General features: G+C 46.7%; 1 long non-coding RNA gene across 1 annotated transcript; it reads left to right on the top strand.

Annotated features, from left to right (window-relative positions):
- Positions 1–261: 261 nt before the first annotated feature.
- Positions 262–5,993, top strand: LOC127667325 (uncharacterized). Its single transcript, XR_007973873.1, has 3 exons — positions 262–484; positions 634–1,858; positions 2,067–5,993. It is a non-coding gene; the product is annotated as an uncharacterized LOC127667325 (long non-coding RNA).
- Positions 5,994–15,559: the final 9,566 nt, after the last annotated feature.

Raw genomic sequence — 15,559 nt, forward strand, 5'->3', positions numbered from 1 at the left:
TGACGACCGCCTCTGCTACGCCCCAAGCAAGGCTCTCCCAATGTTCATTGGATAACCTAGCCGCCACTCTATTTGCTCAGCGCGCTTATTGCGTCTATTTGGCAGCCCATTGGTCGGTGGGACTGCTCCTCAGGGTGGAGGCGGAGATTCTTAGCAGACAATTCTTCTATAATTGGTTACTTTTGATGTCTTTAGCCAGTAGTCCTACATGCTATTGGGTAAGGCCCGCCCCGAGGGGCGGGATAAGGGGAGCCGACTAAAGGATGGGTGATGTTTGATGGTTGGTGCTACCGGGTCGAGGAGAGGGCCTATTGTGATGGTTTTCTGAGTTCTGGGGCGGAAAGGTCTGGAGTCTTACAGAGATGAACTGGGGAAAGAGATAGCTCAACTGTGGGGTTCTCAGCTCTGGTGTGCCCAGGAGGACGAACCTGTAGCTCAGGACGCAGGTGATTGAAATGTGGAGTCCTAACTTTGAAGAGCAGAGGTAGGTGGTGAGTCACCAAGTCAGAAAGCAACGAAGAGGTGGAGGCGACAAAGAGGTGGAGGCAGCAGCTTTTGACCTCTTTCAGCTAGGGAAGTGGGCGGGAACATGCGGGACTTTATAGACCTGTTACTGTCCCTCTGTTCTTTCAGCCTTTAACCAACCCCTGTAGTTGGAGGCCACTTGGAAGAATGTGACCTTTGAAGTGAGACTGCAGCCTTGGCCATGTCCTTTAGCCTTTCAGTTCTCTCTGACGTCATTTGGTGAGTGCTGGTAGCTGATAGAAGATGGATACAGTGAGTGACTTCCATCTCTCAAGGTTCGCTATTCCCCACTCACCCTCTCCATCCACGCAACTAGTCCTGGTTCGACAGAGCCTGAGGCTACACGTGCAATGACAGATAACACACTTGACTAAGGATAGAATACTGACGACTCGAACTGGAACTCCAGTGAAGCAGCCACTGAGGCTCTCGCAGCTTGGCTCTAGAGAAGAGGCAGGAGACATGGAAGAACCACATAGCCAGAGGGAGGAATTTGGATTTGAAGCAATGCTAAATTTTCTCCCACACATTTCAGGACTATGACAAGGAAATGATGAACCAACTCAAGGAGTAGGAGCAAACTCATGTCTCCTTCTGTTATTTTAGGAGGAAGCTGAGGCAGGAGAATTGCTGTAAATCAAGCTACATAATAGTCACAATGAGGCTTTGTCACAAACAAACAAAGCAACTTGATAGCAATAGCGAGCATCCTTAGAAGGCTGCTCAGTGCTGATCCAGAAGTCCCTCTGTAAACTATCCTCGACTCCCCCATTTCCATTTCTCTTTCTGAAGGGACACCCCAGAGTGTGGATGGAAATAGACTCTTGGAACTGCATTGAACCCCAGACTTTTTTTTTCTTTTTTTTTTTTTTTTTTTTTTTTGAGAGGGTTTCTCTGTGTAGCCCTGGCTGTCCTGGAACTCACTGTAGACCAGGCTGGACTGGAACTCAGAAATCCGCCTGCCTCTGCCTCCCAAGTGCTGGGATTAAAGACAAGCGCCACCACTGCCCGGCTAACCCCAGACCTTTCAAAGCACCCATAACCGTGGGACAGCAGGGACAAGAAGACTCCATTGCTTTTTGGGTTTCGCCCAGTTGTCATCATACCTCAATAAAGTTTCTTCTCAGCATTTATTTATTCCTCCACAATCTGTTCTCTCTTGACAAAGAGAAGACCAGGTTCTGGTAGCAAAGGACTTTGCTGAGGAATAACCTCCCACCATGGTGCTGAGTTCTCTTCTGCTGAGATGATTTAGACCTTAGAGATGAGCTTTGGATTTGTCACCAGATAAGGACGTTAACCAGCTTGATGCAGTCACCTCACTAATGCACAGGTACCAAAGCATCGTGTGGTAGGCGTGCCCCAAGTGTGCACAATTGTCAATTGAAAAGAAAGTCTTAAAAATGGGGAATGTATAAATAGATTCGCTGCCAGTTGAGAGACTTGTATTCATGACTGTGGGTGCGGGCATGTGTGTGTGTGTGTGTGGGTGCACACACTTGGTTCTGAGCTACAGCTTTCTGGTTCTTCCCTTTAAATAGAGCTGGTTGGTGGCTAGACACAGGGCTGCACACGTGCTGAAGAAGCCGGCTCAGTCTGGTATGGGGCTCCTGCCCGTGAGTGCTGAGACATCTCATCTCAGGCCTTGGGATGGCTGCAGTGACTTCTGGGGTTGCAGATGAGTTCTCTAGTTTGAATGCCAGCCACAAAGGTGACCGTTTGCAGTGAATTGCTGATGTCTCACCACGATAAAAGTGGGGTTTCCCTCCTGTGGCAGGAACCTGGGATCAGTCAAGACATCTGTCCAGCTTAGGAATTCGCAAACCATGAGTCACTGGAGCTCGGAAAGTAAGCAGACGAAGCCGAGGCAGAGGCTGGAACTGACACCTGTCCGCCATTGTGGCTGGGTGACTTCAAGAAGGCTCCATCATCATAAGCGCACAGCGCTGTTTCCTTGTGTGTCTCTGGTTCCCGTCTCCGCCCCTCTTCCAGGGCTCTTGCCATATTCTGTTTGATCATATTATTTCACTTTACAAAGCATCCCTGTGGATGGTCCCTGAGGGGGCAAAAATGGCCCCATTTTCACCTTCAAGTTTAGCGACCTCCAAGGATTGTGAACTTGGTAGGCCTTGACCTGAGATATGCAGGCGCCAGAATATGTGTGTAAAGCTGATTTGAGAAGACAGGAGAACTGGAGGTGTGGGTCAGCTGATACTGCTTGCCTACAGATGGAAGAGCCCTGGGTTCCATCCTCAGCACCGGATAGACCTGACGTAGTCAGGCATGGACACTTGTGATCCCAGGACTCAGGAGGTGGAGGTAGGATCAGAAGATTGCATAGAAACAGTGTGAGCCTGCTCACGGTCTAGGGTGAGCCTGCTCACGGTCTACAGTGACTGATGCTCCTTTGGGTCTAACTCAGTCAGAACCTCTCAACAGGATTTGACCTAAGAGATTCTAAAAAGTACGCCAGAAAATGGGGGAGCTGTGATATGGACTCTGCTCGGCCCAGCAGCTTCCTAGCCTTGTCCATCATTCTCGGGTCGGCAGGGAATAATGACACAGCATCCAGCTTTGGAATCTCGGCTGTGGGCACTTGGACTCTGGCTCCACCCTCCTTAGCTTTGTGGCCCTGGGCGAGCACAGTGACTTTCTGTGCTGTCCTTTTTCTTTATCACATGCAGCCAACTGTAATGCACTTCCCCCCTGGCCCTATGACTAAGCAGATGAGTTTGTAATGGACAGTGTTTCAAACAGACCTGGCAAATGCCAGGCTCTAAAGACAACTTGGAATGGGTCTAAGAGGAGCCGCTGAAGAACTTTTCTCCAAAGTCCAACTTCTTTCCTAAGTTGTCTCCCTGGTGATCAAACGATTTTTAGCATACACAGAAGCATGGACACGTGTGTGTATGTAACTTTATATTCTATTCAAGTTTTTAAAAACAACAAGGCCATATAACCCAGAATGGCCTCCAATGTGTGGCCTTCCCACTTCAGCCTTCCCAGAGCTGCCACACCCACCCTCTTTTGCTGTGGATTATCTGAAGACCAGTCAGAGGATTGTGTCAAATTCCAGGGGATTAAACCTCATCAGCTTAATCACCATGAGGGCAATGGGGGAGGGGCTGAGACTGGCTGCAGAGTGGATGTTGAGTCTGGGTTCGCCTGACAGCCCCCGAAGTGAGTCAGACCAAGGAATGCAAGCTCGTTGAGTTATTGTCACACCCTGCGCTGTTTATGGGTAGTTTAGGTTCAGAATGCCCTGTGCCTCCTGGCCAGCTTCTCGTTGATTGAACAGGCTGATTACCTTGGTGTGGTAGCGCTCAGGCCCAGTGTGTCAGTTGTCAAGCAGAGTGAAGGATGCACTTCAGGGACCTGGTTCCTTTTGATGTTAGAAAAAGCTTGGGGGGAAAATAACCGATTTGGTTTGTGCTGTTTCCTTGATCCACATATAAAGTCGTCTATAAGAAGATTTTGGAGTGGAGACCTGGCTGTGACATGTTCGGTGGGTAAAGCACCCACTGTGCAAACCTGAGGACCTGGGTTTGATCCTGTGTCAACTGGAGCAGAAAACTGATACCACAAGGTTGTCTTCTGACTTCCACATGGTGCTCCCCTGTCGTGTGTGTGTGTGTGTGTGTGTGTGTGTGTGTGTGTGTGTGTGTGTGTGAGCACACACTAAAAAATTAAATTTTAAAATAGATACAATTTCCTGGGGGCTGGAGAGATGGCTTAGCGGTTAAGAGCACTGACTGTTCTTCCAAAGGTCCTAAGTTCAAATCCCAGCAACCACATGGTGGCTAACAACCATCTGTAATGAGATCAGATGCCCTCTTCTGGGGTGTCTGAAGACAGCTACAGTGTACTTACATATAATAAATAAATAAATCTTTAAAAAAAATAGATACAATTTCCTAAAAATGCTAAAGATAAATTAAATCTCGATTAGATAGTTTTGGAGAAAAATGTAATAGTTTTTGTTGAGGTGACTCAAATTAGATGATAAATATTGCAGTGATACTTACACATAAGTATCCAGTATTGAAAACACTTAGCTGGGCAGTGGTGGCTCACTCCTTTAATCCCAGCACTCTGGGAGGCAGAGGCAGGCAGATTTCTGAGTTCGAGGCCAGCCTGGTCTACAGAGTAAGTCCCAGGACAGCCAGGGCTACACAGAGAAACCCTGTCTCGAAAAAAAACCAAACCCAAAAACAAACAAACAAACAAACAAACAAAACACTCATGAAACTCACCCACACACACATGTAATGAAACCCATACACACATGTACATACACATGTATACTCACACATGTATACATACACATGCACACACTTGTATACACATGTACATACATGCACAAAACATACACATATATGTACACACATATGCATATACGTGCACATATGCACACATGTATGCGCATACACACATGTATACACATATGCATGCACGTGCACACACATACACACATACCCTTGTCCCATACTTACTATCAGATAAAAAAAGTATCAGACAGGTGATGTCTCAGTCACCAAACATTTCTCTTCTTGACATCATCCTTAATAACAGTAATAAAAATCTACTGTTTCCCACTATTAATTCTAAAGAAAACAGTAAAATGTGCATTAAATATGTGCATTGCAAATCCTTTCCTACCCAAATCCATGTGATCAAGCTATATTAAAGCTACTTAAAATCCCTTTGGAGACCTATATATTGTTTTTATCTTATTTTTAATTAACCAGACAGTAAACAGTTTTACTGAGCAACTTATTTTCAGTGCTAGACAGTTGGACTGAGTGATAAGGCAAAGTCCTGTTCCCACGTGGGAATATAGGACAAAGGGGAAGTCCTAGAGACGCCTCCAAAGACCAAGCAGTAAGCAGCGCTGTGCAGTTTGTGCTGAAAAATCTTTATTCATAAAAGGGAACAGTTTCTTCTCATTTGGATTTATGGAGATTTGAGCTGGTGCTTGAAGGCCCCCAGGGCAGGTTTGGATGGGCAGTGGGCGGCATTCCACGCAGTAAAGGCAGCAGCTACAGAGGCCTCTGGGTGGGAGAACTCAAGACAGCTTGTCCAGGGTGGAATCTGAGTGGGGAATTGACAGAGCAATGAGCAGATGGGCCAGCGCCGCCAGCCAACATAGAGGCCTGTGAATACCTTCACCTGAGTTAATGGCTTTACCTAGCACCCTGCAGGGTACGCATCCCCCATCTCCGGCATCCACCTGCCTCCTTCATGATGCTGTCCTTATTTCTGTATTCCCTTTGTAACTTACAAATGCAGTAAGTTGATTCACTTTTTAAAAATCTTGTTTCACACACAGGGTCTTTTTAAGTAGTAGAGGCTGGCCTTGAACTTGTGACCCTCCTTCAGTGACCTGAGTGTGGGATAACAGGCATGCACCATCATTCTTGGCTTTTGGCTTTGGCTTTGTTCTCTCTCTCTCTCTCTCTCTCTCTCTCTCTCTCTCTCTCTCTCTCTCTCACACACACACACACACACACACACACACACGTCTGTTTATATCCCTGAGCTCATTTGTTGTATCATCCTCGATGCAGACACGCTACCTTAAAAGTTAACCTTGATTCATGTAGGTATTGTACACCAATGTTGATATCTGCATTGCTCACAACTCCTGAAATGAAAAACAAACTGATTGTCTACGGATGGAGGCGTGGGTAAGAAAAGTGAAATCCTGACACACACTACAACACAATTCATTCTTGAGGCTGTTCTGCTAAGGGCTATAAGCCAATAAGGATAGAGCAATAAACTATAATGTTCCACTTCTATGAGGCACCTAGAGGTGTCAGATTTCAGACTCAGGAGGTACGATGGGACGGGGTGGAGGGGGGAGGTACTGGGGAGCAGTAGCAGGGAGACAAAGCAGAAGCTAGGTTCAATGGACGCCCAGGGAGTGGCACTATTAGGAGGTGTGGCCTTGTTGGAGTAGGTGTGTCACTGTGGGTGTGGGCTTAAGACCCTCACCCTAGTTGCCTGGAAGTCAGTCTTCCACCAGCAGCCTTCAGATGAAGATGTAGAACTCTCAGCTGCCCCTGCACCATGTCTGCCTGGATGCTGCCATGCTTCTGCCTGATGACAATGGACTGAACCTCTGAGCCTGTAAGCCAGCCCCAATTAAATGTTCTCTTTTATAAAACTTGCATTGGTCATAGTGTCTGTTCACAGCAGTAAAACCCTAAGACAGACAGACAGATAAGATAGGTAAGATAGGTGGATGGGTGGGTAGATGGATGGATGATAGAGGTAGGTAGGTGGGTGGGTGGGTGGGTGAGGGGATGGATAGTTGTCATATTACAAATGAACACCACCAATAACAGTAAAAAAAAAAAAAACTTTGCTTGTCAGGAATTACTCCCCAATCCCTGCACTTATTAATCTTTCTGTATTCACAGGTTAACCTATCCTGGAAATGTCACATAAATGGAATAATACACTACATGTCATTTGTGACTTTCACGTCATCAAAGCTCATCTTCATCGTAGCATGTATTTTTCACTAGTGAGTTGAGGGGAGGCCTAGCGTATTCTAGACACATGTCTGTGTTCCTCAGCTCTCCATCTCTGTGACAAAATACTGAGATAAATCAATTAAAGGAAGAAAGTTTATTTGGCTTGAGGTTTCAGTCTCTTGATCTAAAGTCTCTTGATCTTCTGGCTTGTAGCAAGACAGACTATCATGGGATATGTGTTTTCCTACTGAAACTTTCAATACACTGTCTTGTTTTCATTATGACATGTTGTAGGAGTTTTCTTTCCTGGCTGAATCTATCAGATGTCCTGTGTACTCCCTGGATCTGTATTGGTGTGTTTTTTATTAGTTTTGGGAGTTTTTTTTTCTCTTATCATATTGAAGCTCTGGTCTACACCACTGACTTGGGATTCTCCTCCCTCATCTGTGCCTGTCATCCAAAGTGTCTCACATTTCCTGGTGTGGTGTTGTTGGTCGGTTGGTTGTGTTGTTTTGATTTGATTTTAACTACGTTCCTTGCATATTTGGTCTAGATCCTCTGTTGCATCGTCCTGATGCTCTGTCTTCTGCTTGACTTACCCTACTTGTAAGACTTTTCTTTGCATTTTCTAGCTGAGTTATTGGTTTTTATTTTCAATTCCATCTTCCTTTCAGCTTGAGTCCTCATCGATGTCTGTATTTCCTTATTGAATCCCATCCTCAGGTCTTGGATTGTCTTAGCTGCTTTTCTCGGGCTGTGTTTTCTCGGGCGTCGCTCTATTTTCCTTAGGCTCATTCCCCTTAATCCCACTGAGCTGTTTCTGTGTCTTCTTTAAACTCCCTGAAGACTCTGATGAAGTTTGTGATTATTTTTCTAAGTTCTGCATCCTCAGATTCATCTAGGAAACTCTCCTTGGCAGACATTTCTACGGGACTGCAGGGTTTTGGAGAGTAGAAACCAGCTTGATCTTCTGTACGGTTGGTATTTCTGCAGGGAGATGTGGCCCCGTGGGCCTCGGCTGGTTCTGAGTCTGTTATTGACAGAACAGGTTGGGGCAGAGAGAGGATGTGCGATCATGTTAGCCCTAGAGCCTGGAAATGGACTGAAGTAAGGTGGGCAGAGGGGGCTGGACTGGTTACAGGAACCCCTTCCTGGTCCAAGTCTGGGGTGTGGGGATAGATCTGGCTGGGTGGGAAAGTTGACTGTGTTGCTGGGAGAGGGGGGACTTGTGGGTTAGGGGACTGGTAAGGAGGGTCCTAGCAGAAGTCTAGAAATCCTTTTCAATGCAGGCAGGGGAGGCCAGACTAGGCCAGGGCCCTGTATGTGGACCCCAGGCTAGACCTGGTGGGTTGCAGAAGATCAAGGGAAGGATAAGGAGGTCAAGGAGACTCCATAGGCCCTGGAGGAGGAGCTAGGATGTTTGGTATTACCATTGTTTTGGAGTCTTTAGCTAGTAAGTCTGCTCTCTGGAAACTCAGTGAATCTGATATTTGTCGCCGCCTCCTCTTCTTCCTCCTCCTCCTTCTCCTCCTCCTCCTCATTCTCCTCCTTCCCTTCTTCTTCCTTCTCTTTCTCCTCCTCCTCTTCTTCCTCTTCTACTTCTGTGGATGTCAGATTTCTGTTTTTTTCCCATTAATTATAACTTTTCACTGAAGACTGTCTATTTTAGGTAATATATAACAACTTTAGATTTTATTTCACTTTGGTTTTGTGAGACAGGGTCTTTCTATGTAGCCCTGGCTGTCCTGAAATTTCCTATGTAGATCACTGTGATCTTGAACTCATAGGGATCCACCTGCTTCTGTCTCACAAGGGATAAAATGCGTGGGCCACCAAGCCTGGCTGGACATGTTGCTATTGTGTTTGCATACTTTATCTGTGGATTGGCTTAGCTGGATAAATCTGATGAAGTCTCTTCCTCTTATAGTTGGTGGGTTTGGATACCACTTCTTGGGGGCTGTAGGCATGGGTATGTGCATAGTTACTTTGGGATGACAGTGGTCTTTTGTCTTTTGTTTTTGAGACAGAATCTAGCTCAGGATAGCTTCAAATTAGCAACAGACCCTTAGCCTCAGCATCCTGTGTGCTGGGATAACAGGCACACACCCACACACCTGACTTTTTATCATGTGTTCTTGTTGCTTGGAACTTGCTTTGTAGGCCACACTGGCTCCAAACTCACTATCCTCCTGCTTCAGGCTCCCTGAGTCCTGGAACTACATGCATACACCACTGTGCCTGGCCTACAGGGGTCTTAAAGGTCTTCTTTTGCCTTTCTACCTTTTTATTAAACTTGGCCAGTGGAATCATACAGTGAAGGCAAGCACCCTTCACTGTAGCTCAGTGTTCTGTTGGTTTTGATCCTGCCCTGGTGTAGAAATTGCTTCAGTCTTCCCCAGTCAACTTTATTCCCTTTTGCAGATATAAATTTTTAGGTCTAGCTCCACAGGAGGTGTGGGGAGGAGGAGTTAACTGATGTATCTCATGATTCTCTCCGATGTTCTTGATGGTCTGTGGTTGGACTTCTGTGTATGTGGTACTAAGGACTGAACCCAAGGCCTCACACATACTAGGCAAGTGCTGCCTACACCTCTAAGTTCTGCCCTCACCCCTACTTTAGCTTGTTCTAATAGAGGGGTGCTTAGCTTCTCTTAATTGCTTCCTTTATAGTTTCTGGGAGCATCCCTGGACTAAAGGTCCCCCCAGTTGTGAAAACTCCAAACTGTTGTGGTAGTCACTTCTCTTCAGAGAAACCTTTAGGCTGCTCTAGAGCCTGGGGAACTTGGGCAGGCACAGTGGGCCTCCCCTATCTCAGTGACAACACTGCTTATTGGACAGGGTGATAGCCTTTTGGTTTTCTTGGCTTGTCTCTTCCGGAATAGAGTTCTGCCCTATAAGCAAGCTGGAGCCTGGATGGCTAAAGCTTCAGCTAATCTTCCACCGTCCGTGGCCAAAATAGAACTCCCCGTCTGCATGGGGGCAGGAGTAGGAAGAGCCTCAGGCCACCCGGCCTATGAAGTCTGCATCAGAGCCTCTATAACATGCTCCTCCCAGGACCTTACAGACGCCCACTCCTGCAGTGAGCTGGAAGAACAGGTTGCTTGCGTTCTTGCTCTCACCACCCTCACCCCCTGGAACTGGAGTGGAACTTGGGGGACGTGGCTTGGATCAGGGTCACTGACTCTCACTGCTCTTCCTGGGATTTAACAGTTTCTTGCATCAAAGTTAATACAGTTCCTGAACGCCCCTAGGACAATTTGCAGAGGCTTTAAGTGGTTGTGGTTCTGAGTTTTAAACAGTCTCTGCCTGCTGTAGATGTTTCAGTGGGGAGAGAGTTCAAGGGACAGGTTAGAGCCACCATTCTGAAAGCCAAAGATCTGGTGGCCTGGCCTGGAAACACTGCTGTTCTAGCTAGGTCACCCAGTAAGTGCCCTGGGTGAGTGGACAGCCTGGAGCCAGGCAGAGGAAGCGGTGGGCTACTGACATTAGTTTAGGTATGAAGTGACAAGGGGTTGAATAAGGCAATGGGAGTAAAAGGAAGAGAAAATTAAGAGGGGTGTGCTAAGATGGGGGTGTGGCATAGTGACAGAAGTATGCAGAAGGCTCTGCGTTCCATTGCCAGAAACAGGCACACAAACACATGCACATGTGCACACATGTGCATGCACATGCATATGCAACAATGCACTCATACACATGTACACGCACATGCACACACAACACATGCACTCATATGTACAAGCACATGCACAGACATGTACAAGCACACACATCATACACAGTAATGTGACTACAGTACCTCACAAACTAAAGCTGGGACACAAGGGGAAGGAAGGGTCAGAGATGATTCCAAACTTGTCCAAAGGTCATTGCAAGGAAGAGAAAGGCCGAGCTGATGCAGGGCTGTTGAGATTATGGTGGCATGCATATTCAGAGCAGAGAGAGGCTACTGTGAGGTTACTGACCTGTAATATTGCAGAAGGCAGAGGCAAGTTCAAGTTCAAGGAGCAAGTTCTAGGCTAGCCCAATCTGCAGAGTATGTTTCAGAGCCAAGAAAAGGGAGGGGAGCGAAAGAGCAAATATGGAGTCCTGACTAGAAAGGCAGGTTCAGCCAGGAGGAAAGAGACCACGTTTTGTAGATAAAGAGATTTGCAGGTATATTTTAACATCTACTGTGCAAGTTCATCCATATACAAGAAAGCAGAAGTCACAGGAAAAGGCCAGTTTTAGAGAGAAACACAGTCTTGAACCTGGAAGAACAGAGCTTTTAGGAAATGGCAGAGAGTATGAGGAAGCTCACGAAGAAAGGTGGTGTTCCAGCTGCCACTCACAATGCACTCTCTGAAAGCCAACGTGGCTCTAAGACCTTTACAGAACCCTTATAACTCCATGGAGCCAATGTGATAATCCTCGGTTACCGATAAAACTGTCCAGATGATTGAAGTTATGTAAGTTATGTGCTTAAGGTTGTACAAGTGCTGTGCAATGAGATCAAGATTTTTAAAAAATAGGTTAAAGTCCAGCTATCAAGATCATATGTAAATCTCCCTCCCAAGTATGAACCCAAAGAAACACATGCACAACTGTATTCATGGTAGCACCATTTATATAGCAGCCTATGATTATCAACAGCCCAAAGTTTCCTCTGTACTACAACGGATAGACAAATCATGGTATATCCATATCCAGCGGATTACTATACAGCACTGAAAAAGAACATTGTTCTAAGCACAATGTGGATAGAATGCTGAACAAAAGAACTTGTCACAAAAGAGACCTATTTGATTTGATTTCCAGAAGGGTCAAAAAAAGGCAAAAAGAACCCCTAATGTGGCATGGTCAGGTGACTTCTCCAAGGTAGGAGACTTGCTGGGATTTATGCTGTCCTGTTCCTGAGCTGTTGTGCAGTGTTGCTTATGTTTATTTGTGGAAATTCATCAAGCTGTGTGTCTTAGCTTCAGTCCAGTTCAATAGGTGCAGGCAACACCCTGGTGAGAAACTTAACAGCACAAAAAACAGGTCTTAACCACCAGACTACCAAGACAGCAGGTATCTCTTCTTCAGCCAAGGAAAGTGGAGGGGTCACTGTGACATTGTACACCTGAGTTTAAGAGGCAGGTCAACTGAAATGCACGTGTGGGTCTTTTTATTTTTATTAAGTCGACCTGGAAGCAGCCCAGTGGGGAGGCTGCTGCTCAGTGGTCCTGACTGGTGAGCAGAAGGCCTGGGCTCTACCCCAGAACTGCGCAAAAGTGAACAGACCAACGAACTGCGTCAGCAACGGGGCACCCGAACACCGCCATTTTGGCTGACAGAGGAGTTTAATATGATAATGGTGATCAATATTTTTTTTAAAAGCTCTTAACATTATTTTAGAGGCACATGCTGACATAATTGTTGATAACAGGAATCAATCAAAATGTAGTCATTTGCTTCAAAATCATGAAGATGTGCGATTGAGATGGAACAGGACTGGCCACGGGTTGGGCGTTGTTGATGGTGTATAATAGTTACCTGGGGTTTGGTGTAATGGTAATTACACATAGACTGAATGTCTTGTTAAAGAAGATTTTGTAGAGGAAGAAGGAGAGGAAGAAAAGAATCAACTAACATGCAGGGTGTTGCCAAAGGAATGGATTCCTGTGACTTCATATTTCCTCCTCTTCCTCCTCTTCTTCCTCTCCCTCCTCCTTCCCCTCCTCCTCTTCTTCTTTTTTGAAAAAAAAAAAAGTCTCACTTATGTAGCCCAGGGCAGCCTTAAACTCACAGAGATGGGCTAGCCTCTGCCACCTAAAGGCTTCGAGTCTTGCTGACTTCGAGTCTTTAAATGTGCATTTCCTCTAAGAGAGACCGAAGTCAGGGACCACACAGACACATCTGGAGGGGGAGGGGATGCAAGGAGGCAGGGACTCTGGGTGCCTGTGGTTGTAGCTTGGTCTCTGTCTCCATTGGCTTGGTCTGGCAGATGTCACCACGACACTGACGTCTGCCACACATAAGCTGTGGGGTTCCCCCACCCCCACCCCGTGACCTGGCTTCTCCCTCCTGTTGGGAGCCAGCCTCCCCTTTTCTTGTTTCCCTTTTGTGTCTATCGAGGGTCTTCGTCTACCCTGGGTTCTGTCTTTAGCCTTCTGCTCTTCCCCGTCCTCCCCACCCCCTCTGTCCCTTTTCCCGAAGGACTTGCCTTTTTCCCTAGCACTCTGCAGTGCCTCTGTAGCTAAGTTCTTAAAAGGAATGCTGGGGGCTGAGACCATGGCTCAGGGGCTAAAAGGCTTGCTACCCGGAACTCCTGCCAATGTTAGCCGGGTGTGGTGGCCAGCCTGCACCACTACTGTGCAGGAAGCCTCCAGGGCAGGCTCCCTGGAGCAGGGTGCCTAGCTAGGCCCTCTTCTTTGCCTGGAATACCCACGCACACTTCTCTACCCAGAAAACGACTCTTCCTTCCGTATGCTGCTGCAGAATCCCTCTGTCCGATGGCTTCCCCACCTTCCTGTGGACTTTGATCATTCAATCAATACTCAGTACTCACTCGTTCAGTAAGTCGTTTATCTGTGAGGCCCTGTGCTGAGGCTGTGTCGAGGGCGAGCACCTACCTAATTCAGACCTTATGTCATAGCTCCTATCTCGCCAGTAATATAGTAATATTGACTCATTTATGTAATATCTGCTCTCGGGCGCTACCCTTTGGGGTCAAGGATGGTAAATTACTCATCTTTGTACTTCAGGGATAGAAGGCAATAAACCCTGTTTTCTTAATTGAGTTGAAAGAGAGTTATTGCTGAGAAAATGACTTTGGAATCTTTTTTTTTTTTTTTTTTTAAGGAGTCTCTGAGGTAGTGTAGGGTGAGAGGAGTAAGGCTTTCCTGCTGGGCCTTTGACACAGCTCTTGGTCACTTGGGTGAGGAAACTCAGCAGAGGGTCCGGCAGGACTGGTGCTGTTTTTCACTTTCAGTTATTCTGTATTTCACCCGGCCAGGGCCTCGGGGAGACCAGGCAGGTGTTCTGTCACTGAGCTACACCCAAGGATTTCCAAATACAGAGAAGTGCCAGCAGGAGAGAGATCTAAGGTTCTGATGAGAGCAGACAGTGGCCCAGGAGCAAAAAGACAGGCCATAGGGCTCTTCCGATGCTGGCTGTAGGTGAGCCTCGTACCCGGGGACAACCCTGTGATAATGGCTACTTGCTGCTGCTGTTCGGCTATAGTTTTGTTTTTAATATTCTCACTTATGTGGAAATTAAGAACAAAAACAAGCAAAACAATTGATAACAGGCAAGCTGACTGCAGGCCTGAGGGTTTGCCTCGTGCCTACCCTCTGTTTGAAATCCACTGGCCTTTTGCTGAGGAGAGGCCCAGTGTGGTGGTTCCCTGGCTGGCACTTGGCTACAATGTTATAAACACTCAGGAAGTTGTTAAAACAACAGCTTCCGGCCACTCCCAGCTTTTCTGATTTAACTGGAACTGGGCGGGAACACGGGGGTCTGAATGGTTTAAATTCTCTAGAGGAAGCCTAACACGTGGAGGAAAAAATTTGTCAGAGTCAGCACAGAGTTAGGATGAAGTTAAGCAGACACCTGCTCATGTTTCTCAAAGTTGGAACAAAGTAGGCAGACAGATAGATGACTGACAAACAAATCATGTGTCCTGGAACAGTGGCATCATATTTGTGCTCATATTTCATTGACTATAAGTAGATCATGTGACCAATTTGGCATCAGTGAACAGTTTACCCCCACGGGGGGGGGGCAGGGGGCGTGGACAATAAATATTTCAATAACAATAGAATCGAGTATAGAACGTGAGTAGGACAAGCCCAGGGTCCCCAGGAGTGCACGTGTCTTTTTTAGGGTGGTGTGGATGGACTTTGTGAGAGGCAGAGCCAAGGCTGAGGGACTCCCTCTCCGCCAGGAGCAGAACTAAGACCTGAGCAAGAGACAGCGCTACGCCCGAGACAAGAGGCTCCCTGTGGGCTGCTGAGATGGCTCTGTGGATAAAGGCTCTTGTTGCCAAGTCTGATGAACTGAGTTGGATTCCTAAATCCTACGTGCTGGAAGAAGAGACTCAAGTTGGCTTTTGATCTCTATGGGTGTGCCATGGCATGTGTGCACTTGTACACACACACACACACACACACACACACACACACACAAGAGATCAAAAGCCAACTTGAGTTGGCTTGTAATGTCAGACCTGTGACATTTCAGGTTTCAGGGGCCAGCCCTGTCCGCCAGTCCTTCCTGTCATCTCCTGTCCCTAGTCCGCCCTGCACAATCCCTTTTCCTCTTAGTTTCAGCTCTCTAGTCAGAGGCACCACACCTCTGCCCTTTGTACCTGTTGAGAGACTCTGGACTTGGAGTCTGTTTCTCTGATGGGGAGGGAATGTCAACTCTCTCCTGTGGGAAAGGTGAGCTGTTTTGCAAGAGAAAAGCAAACATTTGTGACCGAGGAGGAATGTAGAGATAAGTTGCTTTAAGGAAGCAAATTATTATGACTGAAAGAAACGTCATGGTAGTTTGAATTTTTATCTCAGACACTCCTCACTACTCTAGGGTCA

Source organism: Apodemus sylvaticus, chromosome 1, assembly GCF_947179515.1.
Source record: "Apodemus sylvaticus chromosome 1, mApoSyl1.1, whole genome shotgun sequence".
NCBI classification, from domain to species: Eukaryota; Metazoa; Chordata; class Mammalia; order Rodentia; family Muridae; genus Apodemus; species Apodemus sylvaticus.